Below are 12,510 nucleotides of genomic sequence, written 5' to 3' on the forward strand. Positions count from 1 at the left end.
CCAAAAGACCTGACAAGAACAATTCTAGAGGAGGAAAAGTTTATCTGGAGCTCTTGGTTTCAGAGGTTCACAGATGGCTGACTATTACTCTGGGTTCAAGGTGAGGCAGAGCGTCATGGAGGAAAGGTGTGGAGGAGGAAAGCAGCTTAGGACGTGGCCACCAAGAAGCAGAGAAAGACAGCTCTACTCACCAGGGACAAAATGTAAGTGCCAAAGGCGGGCCCCCGGTGACCTACCTCCTCCAGCCATACTCAACCTGTCTACACTTGCCACCCAGCTAATCCGTTCAAGGGGATTAATGCACTGATTGCGTTAAGACTCTCGTAACCCTGTCATTTCACCTCTAAACATTCTTGCATTTTTTCACCTCATTTCTAATCCATGAACATAACCTATCATTTTGATGTATGTAGTCTGGGAAATAAAGCTTCCATGTACTCTTATTACTCCATAGTGACCAGAAATTAATTTATTTGATTTTTTTGAAATCAAAGTCTGAGAGAAAAAATAGAGCAGAAAAATATATCAAATGTGTTTGAATAGAGTTAAATAGGATGCGATGAAAAAAAATCACAGATTATAGCTCTAGGACTTTTCTATTTAAATAGATATAGATTAGGGTTAGGTATATTTCTGTAAATATTTTTCCAAACATATAATTAGGGATTATGAAGTCATTCATTTATTTTTAATATTCAGCAAACAATTTTGAATGCCTCTGCCCAGAATTATGCTAATGTAGATAGATATACAAAGAACAGTGAATCTTCTTTTTTAATCTATAAAATGGGCATCAAAGTATATTCCAAGCAAGATACCTGTAAAAAAAACTACAGATGATGATTATAAAGCACCTAGCAAAATGTCTGGCACATTTTAGGGATTTAACAAATGGGCTAGTTATTTTTTTTTACACTTTTAAATTGTTTAAAACAATTTTTAAGTTGTTCTAATTAGTTACACATGACAGTAGAATGCATGTTGACACATTGTACACAAATGGAACACAACTTCTAATTCCTCTGACTGTACATGGTGCAGAGTCACACCGGTAGTGTGATCATACATGTATATAGGGTAATAATGTCCCTCTCATCCCATCCCCACTCCACCTCCCTTCTTCCTCCCTTCTGTACAATCCAACATTCCTTCATTCTGGTTTCTCTGATAAATGGATGCTGATACATAATGGGGGGTGTGGGTAAGGGAAGATTGGAAGAACTTTGGATTGAGCAGAGGGGAATAAAAGGAGGGGAGGCGGTAAGGGGGTGGGAAAAACAATGGAATGAGGCGGATACCATTACCCTATGTACATGTATGATTGCAGGAAAGGTGTGACTCTACATCCTGTACATCCAGGGAAATAAAAAGTTGTGCTCCGTTGTGTACAATGAATTGAAATGCATTTTGCTGTCATATAACTAAATAGAATAAATTTTTTAAAAAAGTTCCTTCATTCTTCCCTTCCCCCTCCCCCATTATAGATTGGAATCCACTTATCGAAGAAAATATTCAGCCTTCGGTTTTTTGGGTTTGGTTTATTTGCTTAGTATGATATTCTCCAGCTCCATTCATTTACTGGTAAATGCAATAATTTCATTTTTCTTTAAGAATGAGTAATATTCCATTGTGTATATATACCACATTGTTTTTATCCATTTGTCTGTTAAAGGGCATCTATGTTGGTTCAATAGTTAAGCCATTGTGAATTGAGCTGCAATAAACACTGATGTTGCTGTGACACTGTAGTTTGTGTCCTTTGGGTATAAACTGAGGAGTGGGATAACTTGGTCAAATGGTGGTTCCATTCCAAGTTTTCTGTGGAATCTCCATACTGCTTTTCATAATGGTTGCACCAATTTGCAGTCCCACCAGCAATGTATGAGTGTACCTTTGCCCCACATCCTTGCCAACATTTATTGATCTGTTTAAATTGTGTAATGATGTTTTTTTCCAAAACTTTCACCTTCAGTCTGTGGATGTCTTTTCCTAGGAAGTGAGTCTCTTGAAGACAGCATATTGTTGGGTCTCTGTTTTAATCCACTCTGCCAGTCTATGTCTTTTGATTGATGAGTTTAGGCCATTATCATTCAGGGTTATTATTGAGATATGATTTGTATTCTTGGTCATTTTGGTTTATTTTTGTTTTTCAACTTGACTTAGTGTCTCCTTTGATTGACCTTTCCTTTAGTGTATTTCCTCCCTTTGCTGGTTTTCATTGTTTTATTTATTTTTTGTTTGTTTTAATTTCCTCCTCATGGAATATTTTGCTAAGAATGTTCTGTAGTGCAGGCTTTCTAGTTGTGAATTCTTTAACTTTTGTTTATCATGGAAGGTTTTTATTTCAACTTCAAACCTAAAGCTTAATTTTGCTGGATATAAAATTCTGGTTGGCATCCATTTTCTTTCGGAACTTGATACATGCTATTCCAGGACCTCCTGGCATAGAGAGAGGGTCTGGGTTGAGAAATCAGTTGAGATTTGAACTGGTTTGCCCCTATATGTAATTTGAATTTTTTCTCTCACAGTCTTTAAAATTCTATCCTTATTCTGTATGTTAGTCATTCTCATTATAATGTGCCTTCTTTGTATGGGTCTGCTGTAATTTTGTACATTTGGGGTCCTGTAAGCCTCTTGTATTTGATTTTCCATTTTATTCTTTATATTTGGGAAATTTTCTGATATAATGTCATTGAAAGTATTGTTCATTCCTTTGGTTTGTATTTTCATGCCTTTGTTTATTCTGATAAATCTTAAATTTGGTCTTTTCATGTTATCCCAAGTTTTTTGGAAGTTCTATTCATGGTTTCTTACCACCTTCTCTATATGGTCAACTTTATTTTCAAGAGTATATATTTTGTCTCCATTGCCTGAGATTCTGTCTTCTAAGCAGTCTAGTCTGTGGTGACCTTTCCATTGAATTTTTAATTTGGTTTATTGTTTCCTTCATTTTGAGAATTTCTACTTGATTCCTTTTTAAAATTCTTGCCTCTTTATTGAAGTGATATTTCACTTCCTATATTTTCTCTCTGATACCATCCTTTATTTTGAAGATTGGTCTAACTATGTACCTTATTAACTCCTTCTCTGAAATTTCTTCTACTGTGTTGTCTGTGGATTCTATTGTTGGAACATCTTGTTGTTTGAGGTGCTTTGTTTCCTTGTTTTTTCTTGTTGTTTGTGTGTCTTCCCATCTAGTGGGATGGATCTGAGGCAGTAAAGTTTCTACCTGCTAGTCTTATAGTATCCCTGAAGGCTGCCAGTACCTCACCTTTAAGGGGGAGAGCAATGTTAACAGCAACCAATGCAAACAATACACAACGTTAAACCAAATAACTCCTATTAAGTTTTTTCCCAATAAATAGAAATGATGTGTCCTATTGTGTAAAACATAAACAGTAAGTTTGCTAAAAGAGTTTATTGTTTCAAATGATGGGTAATGAGGGAACAGAAGTAGTTAAAATGTGATGTTTATGAGGGAGAAGGAGAGAAGATACAGGTAAAAATTTATAGTAAGAGTGAGGAAGGAATTAATAGAGGTTGGCTCTTAGTATGAGAGAAGTGAGAAAGAGAATCCAGGGAGACAGATAAGTGAGAGAAAAATATATACAGATTTTTTAAAAAAGTAGAAATATAAGAATGTGTAACAAAACTGTACTATACTATTCAGACATCCCATTCCTTAGTAAATTGATGCATGAAAAATATTTGGATTCAAAAAAGATGGTAGAGGTATGAGAGTGGGCAAAAAAAAAAAAAAAAAAAAAAAAAAAAAAAAAAAAAAAAAGGAATGTCTGAATGGAAATTGAATGATTGCTTCTGTTGGCTTTCAAAATTTTTCCCAGCTCCACCTATAGGTGGGGTTTTCTGAAGTTTGATGTTAGTTCCAGTCCAGTGGGTGCCAGACTGGCTGGTTGGGTGAGCTGATAGCAAGATGCCCTCCCACCCTCCTGCAGTCTTCTCACCCATTGTAGCTGCCCCTCCTGTCCCCACATAGTCACTGAGCTGGAGAGAGCCTGGTCTTCTCCAGTTTCTCCAACCTGTGCTCCCCACAGGGAACTGCCCTTAGTCTCCAATTTTCCACAGGCTTGCCAGACCCAGACTGGCCCACACAAACCCAGCTGCAATCTCACGGATCTGGGCTTCTGTTTCCCTAGGCTCTGTCTTGCTGCAGTTCCAAGATCTCAGTGCCCTTTCAATTTGCAGAGAGACCATCAGGGATGTGCTCACACTAAAAAGTGACCCTGCAAAGAGGTGACCACTAGCACACCTAGCAGGAAGACCTCAGGTGCAACCAGACCTGCAGATACCCTAACAATAGATCTCTAGGTCCTGGCCAGTGTCCCCAGACTGAGGTGGCTGCAAACCTGCAGACCCCGTGGCCCTGGACTCTGAGGCCCTGACTGGTGTCCCAAGATGGCAGTGGCAGTATGTGACCATACCTGCAGGTACCCTGACAATGGAATTCCAGGCACAGTGGGCAGTGGGCAGCAGGTGACCTCTGGGTGGTCTGTGGGCAAACGGCAGATGATCAGTAGGTGGATGTTAGGCGTCAGGCATTGGGCAGGCTAAAGAACAGCAAATGGGCAAATGGTGGGCTATTGGCGGTGGTCAGTAAGCAATCCTCCCACAAAAGGCAGGCAATATGCTGGCCAGCAGTGGGTCATTGTGGTGGACAAATGGGGCAAACAGCAGGGGTTCAGTGGGTAGCAACTGCTGCCTTGCAGAGAAACAGTATTTTTCCTGCTTGAATTCTGAGTCATGAAGGGACAAGAATGCAGCCTCCCTGTAGATCACCATCTTGGAGCCTCTGGAATAGTTATTACTGTTATCATTTGTGTCATCATAAATATCATGCCAGTTTGGAAGGTAAAAAAAAATTTAGTCTTTTGTTATTACAGTGAAATATCTGAGGCTGGGAACTTATAAGGAAAAGAGGTTTATTTAGCTCACAGTTCTGGAGGATCAAGAGCATACTGCTGGCACCAACCCAGCTCTGGTGAGGCCCCTCTTGGTTGTGTCACATTATGGCACTGGCATCTTAGGGGAGCATGTGTGTGAGAAAGTGCAATGACATCACCAGACAGGAAACCAAAGAGGCTGGGGAGTAGCCAGTTTCTTCCTTTAGAACAGCCCTCTTGCAAGAACTACAGAGGCAAACCACATCCAGACCAGAGCAACAGGTAAACAGATACTACATACCCAAACACTTAACAGGATGAAGAGAAGCACTGACTGTGCTGGAGGTATCTGGGAAGCCTTTCTAGAATACGTGATACTTGAACTGGGTCTTGAAGACAGAGCAGGAGTTTGTGAAGTAATAAGTTTAGGGAAAGCCAAAGTCCATACTTGAAAGTACAGATTATATTCTGGAAACTGAAAACACTCAGGATGAGTGGAAGGTGTGGTCTTAATAGAGACAGAGATGTGTCTGAACAGGTAAGCAGAGACCAGGCAAATAGGGAACATTTCAGTTGGGAGCTGCAATAGTCTAGAGGAGAGAGGATGAGGGCCTGGAGGAGACAAAGATGATAGAAGTGAAAAGATGGGAATATGCAGTAGCCCTAGGATGGCGGCTGGCGCTGAGCCAAGAGGTGGCGCATAATTAGTGTTAACACGGCATGATCTATTTTTGCCTGATTAGTTAATGTCTCCTCTGTGCTAGTGGTCAACAGATGTTCCTCATTCTTAATTGGTACCGTGGCACATGCTCCAACCATCCTACTTAATCCTAAACTGATTGGCTGTGCCTTAAGATATATAAGACACACACCTATAGGAAGTACCTCTGATAAGCAGCACCTCTGATAGATCGCAGAATACGGGGTTCGCAGGTTGCAGATCGCAGAATGCAGGACTAGGCAGACAACTGTAGGTCGCAGATCGCAGAATGAAGATCGCAGAACATGTGACTAGAACACACCTCTAGGTCGCAGGTTGTAGGACTTAGGCTGCATGCCCCACGCCGCACCTCCAAGAAGTGACCCACCTTTAAGAAGCCGTAGACTTTTGATAAGCGTAACCTCTCTGAAAGAGTAGCGTGCTCTAAAATTAAGCAAAGTCTCTCTTCCTCTAAGCAAAGTCTCTCTTCCTCTAAGCAAAGTCTTTCTTCCTCTCAAAGCCTCTCTTCCTCTAAAACTAAAAGTAAGCAAAACCTCTCTTCCTCTATAAACTAGTGAACAAGCAAGGAAGTATCCCAGATAAAGATAATAGAAGTAGTTCAGTTCCAGTCCACCTACAATAAATTACCACGAGATTGTTGCTGTGGGCGGCGACAGGAATAGATTTGAAAAACAGGAGGTAAAACATACAGGACTGACAACAGATAGAAGATGGAAGTTCAAAGACCACAGCTGTGAGCCTGGGAAAATTATCTAACCTCTTTGGGCCTTCACTTCTTCATCAGTAAACAAAGAATAAAAGTAGAGCCAATTTTGGGGATTGTATTGAACTAAAGATGGAAGACACATAAAGCATTTAAAAGAGTACCCAACTCATATAAAAATCTCAATAAATGATAACTCTGTCAGTTGGCTTTCTGTCACTATATTGAAACACCCGATGTAGTCAAATTATAAAGAGAAAAGATTATTTTACTCATTACTTTAGAGATTCCAGTGCATGATTGGTTTGCCCTGTTGTTTTGGGACTGTAGTGAGGCAGAACATTGTGGTGGAGCAAACCTGTTCACCTCAGAGCCGTGAAGCAAGAGAAAGAGGAAGAGGCACGTGTCCAGTGACTTCAGATCTCCCCCATGAGATCCCACCTCTTAAAGGTTCCATTACCTCCCAGTAGTGCCACACTGGGGACCAAGCTTTAAACACACTGGCCTTTGGGAAAACATTCACGATTTGAACATGGAGGTTGCTCCAGACACAGCAAGGCGGCCAGGTTTCTGACTTAGAGGTTGCAGCTGCAATTGTGGAGGCAAAGATGTTGAAAAACAATGGATTTGCCTCAGCTTTCCTTCCTGCCCATCAGGTAGGAAGAATCAAGCCTAGCAGACTCCAGAAGCTGGACATCTGCTTCCTTAGACAAACTAGTCCAGAGCTTCGGATAGACATCCCACTTCAGGAAGTGAAGCAGAGGGCCTGAGACAGAAATGTCTAAGAGGTCCCTGGGGAATCTCTTGTCACCTCAAAGTCACAGAAATGCACAGAAGGAAGCTGAAACATTTTAGGAAGCAAATCTATAAATAGCCACACCTGCTTCCAAGCACAGGGAAAGAAACCGTTAGCCAAGGGATCAAACTCTTTGGGTTTTATGTAAGTTTCTATTTGCTCCTATCATACCCTTGTGCCTAGGAGTATTTTTTAGCTTGTATTATTTTATGCCATTTTATAATAACTTTGCCACCAAAGAGCAGATCTTATCTCCATTTTATGGAGGCTCAGTGGGAGGTTATTTGCTCAAGTTCTCATGGTCAAAAATCTGACAAAATCAGGACTCATGTCAAATATTTGGATTGCCCTTTCCTTACTCTTTCCTTTTCTTGTTATTGCTTCACAATACACACCTTACGAGTGGCGATCCTTCTGCCATGATGTTCCCCTCCCATGAAGGGCTTTCAATCAGCAGGCTTTTCTCCCTTTTCTCACTCACCCCAGGAAGACGATAACTTCCTGGGTAGGTAAATTCAGAGAGAATTCTGCCTTGGTTTCTTTATGAAGAGAGCCTGCCTGACCAGAAAAAATTCTCTGCTCTTCAAATCCAGCGGGTGCAAGTCAGGTAGAGTGTGGAGGAGTGAGGATAGAGGGGGACTTTTCTGGTTCACTTCTGTCTGGAATTTGGTGTTTAAATCTGACTAATCCTGTTGGGAGGTCCATTTGGTCAGTAGTCTAAACTTTGCTCTTTCATCTTGGAAGAGAAGAAGGTTACTATTTATCGGGGTTCCCTTGGAAATCTCCTACATATCTGCAACACTCTGGAGAGTTTAGAAATAAGATTAAAGTTCAAACAATCATGGCCAAATACTGCAATAACCACAGGAATGTTATGTGACTGAGAAAATATATTAGACATGAACAGAAGTGAAGTTGGAGAACACATTTATCGTACAAGTAGCAATTAACAGATGGAAATGCTGAAAATGAAACCTATTTTTTAGGGGGAAAATCAATGGACTAGATAACAAATTAAACTCTGTTGCTGCTTAAGGCACTAGGAGAAAAATAAAATCAATATGTACTAAGTATGCAGTAGTTCTAAGAAATAGCACCAGAAATGAAAACTCAGGTGAAGCATAAGTTTTGGGGGAAAACCAATTTATATAAAATAGCTTACTCATGAGCTTCCTTCTTTAAAAACATCTCAAAATGCAGCCTTTCCAGATTAAACTTATTCCCTCTTTTTATTTAGTTGCTTATTACATTTCAGACAGGTACTTTATATAAAAACATACACAAGCATGTCTATGAAAGCAGAATGTAGTTCCTTGTTGAATAAAGAAGTTTAGAAACTTCTCAGTTGGGATTAATGATGAAGTTATGATGAAAGAGGAGACCTTTCACTTTGGACCAGGGTTAGAGAGTTCATGAATATGTAGTTGCAGATTTTCCTTCTTGCGGATTGCTGGTTCAATAACAAAGGCTTCTCTGTTCAGGTCAGACTAGGTACATAGTGAAGGGTAAGATTCATCTCAGTGTCTTTCTCCAACTTTCCAACTCTCCCACTTCCCTACTAGAACTGTCAACATGTGGGGCAAATGATTTCTCTCTTGCTCACTCTCTGAGCCTCTGAGACAAGGGTGTTAGCCCTATTTGCAAGGAATCCCTACAGAAGTTTGTGCTGCTTTCTCATTTACTAGTGGATGTACATGGGAGTAGCAATGTATATTATTCTAGAACCTTACCTTGAAGTTGTTGTGACATGCATACAGATTTCAAAATCTAAATTTCACAAAGCGTCTGGTGCTTCTAAGAGTGGTTTTTGTTTTCTGTTTTGGATTTTTGCTGGCATACTACTAAACACAATGTACAAACTCTTCTGCCAGGCTGCAAGCTTCCAGAAGCAGGATTTGTATCTTATAAACGTATGTAGCCCTCCCAGAGTGTGTATACCATACTTGTTAGATGAAGGACTAGTCACTTCACGGAGACAACTCAGAGCCACTCTGAGGTGTGCCAGTGACTCTAACTTGCCACCAGGCTAACAATACTCCATACATGCGTGCACAGGGAGAAGATGGCGTGCTGAACAGAGCAGCAGTTCCAGCAACTGGACTTTCTCTAGATATTGTAGAAGTATGCAGGTCGACTTTAAAGTATGCGCTGGGGACTGCAAACAATATCCAAGTTCTTGCATGCAACTAATCTAAAAATAGTTTCATCAGAATACCTCAATATTATTAAAATTTCTAGTCAATATGAAAGAATGTTTATATAGGTCTTGGTAAATAGCACCAACTGCTTTTTTAAAAATCAGCGTGTATTAGTTGTTATACAGAATAGTGGGTTGTTTCATTGTGCCATATTTGTACATTTCATGTGACATATTTTGATAATTTCCACATACCTGCCCCCATTACCCACCTTTGCCCTTCCCTCCCTGCTCCCCTGGGTCCCTTTCCTTTTCACTAAGTCTCCCTCTTACATTAATGGTGTCTTTTTTTTTTTTTTTCCTTCTAGATGCCACATATGAGATAAAACATCTGATATTTGTCTTACCAACTGCCTTCAAAAGTGTCTTCTTGGTTTCCAGCCCCATCAGGGCTGCCTTTTCTAGTGCTCCTCCCCTTCTCCTAGTCTGGGTAGTAATTTTCTTTTCTTAAACTAACAAATGAAAAATGCTAGCTTATTGTTTTTTCATCCTCATTTCTTTAACAACTACTGAGTTTGAGTAAGTGCTTCTATTAATGTCCTTTGCTTGCTTTTATTCTCAGTAGTCTTGGTGGTCTTCTTGCTAATTTGCACAATTGTTATTACACAAAAGTCAAACATTTCAGCCCTTGTCTTTGACATTGGCATTGTGCACATGTATTTCCAGCGTATCTGGTTACAGTTTTGATGCGATGGTGTTTCAAATGGCATACTGTAGAGTCTCTTACTCTTGGAGATTTCTTCAATTCCTCCCAAGTTTTGAAATTGTACTGCCTCCAGACTGTTGATTAATATTTATTTTCTTCTACTTTTTCATGCTTTGATTTTTTAATAAAAGGCATTTGGGTGTACGTGTTAGATAGAGATTTAAATAATTATTTTTCTGACAGATTGCTAAACAAGAGTTCTTGCACAATCAATTGAATATTCTCCACCTTATTTGGTGGTGCCTTTTTAAAAGATCATACATTAAATTTTCATATAAGACAGGGCCTGTATCTTTTATGTGTATTCTAGTGCAGTGACCTCTCTGTTCCTGAAGGAACATTGCACTATTTCATATATTACTTCAGAATCATCTGGGACCTACAGCTTTTCACACTCACTCTTTCACCTCCGCTCCCACCAGCAACAAGTTTTTGGAAGTTATTTATATTCACTTTTGCATTCAGCTTCGCATAGAATTTAAACTTTTTCCATTTTCTTTCTTTCCCCTAAAAACAATCCTATTGGAATTTTGTTTGAGTGTCATTCATCTATAAATAAATCTGTCAAATTTGTTAAACTGATATCTTAAAATATGTTAGTTTCCAATGTTACATGCCCTTCCATAAATAAAAGGACTAATGGAAACCATTCTAATGTTCTCAACCAAAATTTGGATAAAAATTACTTCTGGGTACTTTGTCTTTTTCTTGCTATTAAACTGGAATCTCTTTCTCATTATATTTCCTAATTGCTTCTCAGGGGTATGCAGAAATGCTGCTGATTTTCATAAAACACATTTAGCTCTTACCCAGTTTTTTTTTTTTTGAGTGTACATTTGATCTCTGCTTGAGGCACATTAGGAGAAGCATTTATGAGAAGAATGTTTCTGTATCATTTATAGAATTCACAGTAACCATGTTACTCAATGCCCTTTATATGAAAAAATGAATGCAGGATAGATTTCTTTTATAATAGAGATAAACCTGTGTCCTCTGTAGCCTTGTCTTTGAGGAAATACTGCTTTCCCTCCTATCTTATGGCCGCCCTGTAATTCCAGCTGTGGCCAACAGCTGTTGCTCAAGGATGCTCTTTCCTGACCACCCCCTGCTGCTCCTGGTTTGTCTCTGTTGTTCCAGTTCCTGCTTTTGGTTCTTTGGCTTAGTCAACCCTCCCAGAGAGCTCTTCAGGGCTTATACAGTTTGGCCTCTCACCTAGGTCCTTAAGATGCCTCTTTTCTTCTACTAAGAAGAACTCATCTCCATTTGTCCTGCTTGCTTGGGAGTCTTCCAGCCAGAACAAACCATGGCTCTCCTCAGGTAAGGACCCAGAAGGAATAGCCTGTTTCATTTCTGTTCCATATTCAAAACTAAATTTGTGAATACTTAGCTTACCTTGTGCTTATCTCTCCTTTTTTGGTGTCTTCTCAATCTTATTAGTTTTTTAATTCTTTTATTTTATATATGGTTTATTATCACAAACCATCTCAGATCTTTTCTTAAAGCAGGCAAGATATAAATCATTAGCAAATAGTAGTATTAAATAAATCATGCCATATACACCACAGGTTGAATATCACATCTCTGAAAGTTTTGGGACCAGATGTGTTTCGAATTTCAAATGTTTTCAAATTTTGGAATATTTTCATATGCATATAATGAGATATCTTGGAGATGGGACCCAACTCTAAACACAAAATTTGTTTATGTTTCACATATACTTTATACATATAGAATGAAAACAATTTTATACAATAGTTTAAATAATTCTGTGCACGAAACAAAGTTTCATGGTGTGGAATATTCCACTTATGGTATCATATTGACACTCAAAAAGTTTTGGGTTTTGGTGAATTTTGGATTTTGGATTTTTGGATTAGGGATGCTGTATAGGAATTAACAACATTTAGGATAAAGGATGAAGCAGTGGGGGAAGCCATCTAAAAGTGTTACTATATGACCAATTTTTCATTCAAAGAAACAAGCTAGTGTACCTTCTGGGTGTCTGTGTATATAGGTGTGTGTGTGTATGTGTGTGTGTGTGTTTATAGCCATATATAGATATGTAAAAAAGTTTGTATTCAAAATGTTACTTGTGTGCACAGGTGATACCAAAATATTTTAAAACAGTATGATAATTTAGATATATAAATAATTTAGACTATATAAATAATTACATAAATAAAAATTTAAAATTATTTCATTTTAGTCTCTAATGAGCCTGCTTTATTCTTATTTGTTCTTATTAGTTATACACAACGGTAGAATGTATTTTAACATAATATATGGAGTATAACTTCCCATTAGGCCTGCTTTAAATTATATAAGTTGGAATGCAAAGAAAGCGTCAAATACTTCTAATAATTCCTAAATTGTTGTCTGATTTTTTTAACATTGTTGATGTGATCTTTCATCTGCTCTGGCTGTCACTGACTAAATAATGTCACTTCTGAGTCATGACTGGACACCTGGAAGGGCATCAATCCCTT

This window comes from Sciurus carolinensis, chromosome 4, assembly GCF_902686445.1.
Source record: "Sciurus carolinensis chromosome 4, mSciCar1.2, whole genome shotgun sequence".
NCBI classification, from domain to species: Eukaryota; Metazoa; Chordata; class Mammalia; order Rodentia; family Sciuridae; genus Sciurus; species Sciurus carolinensis.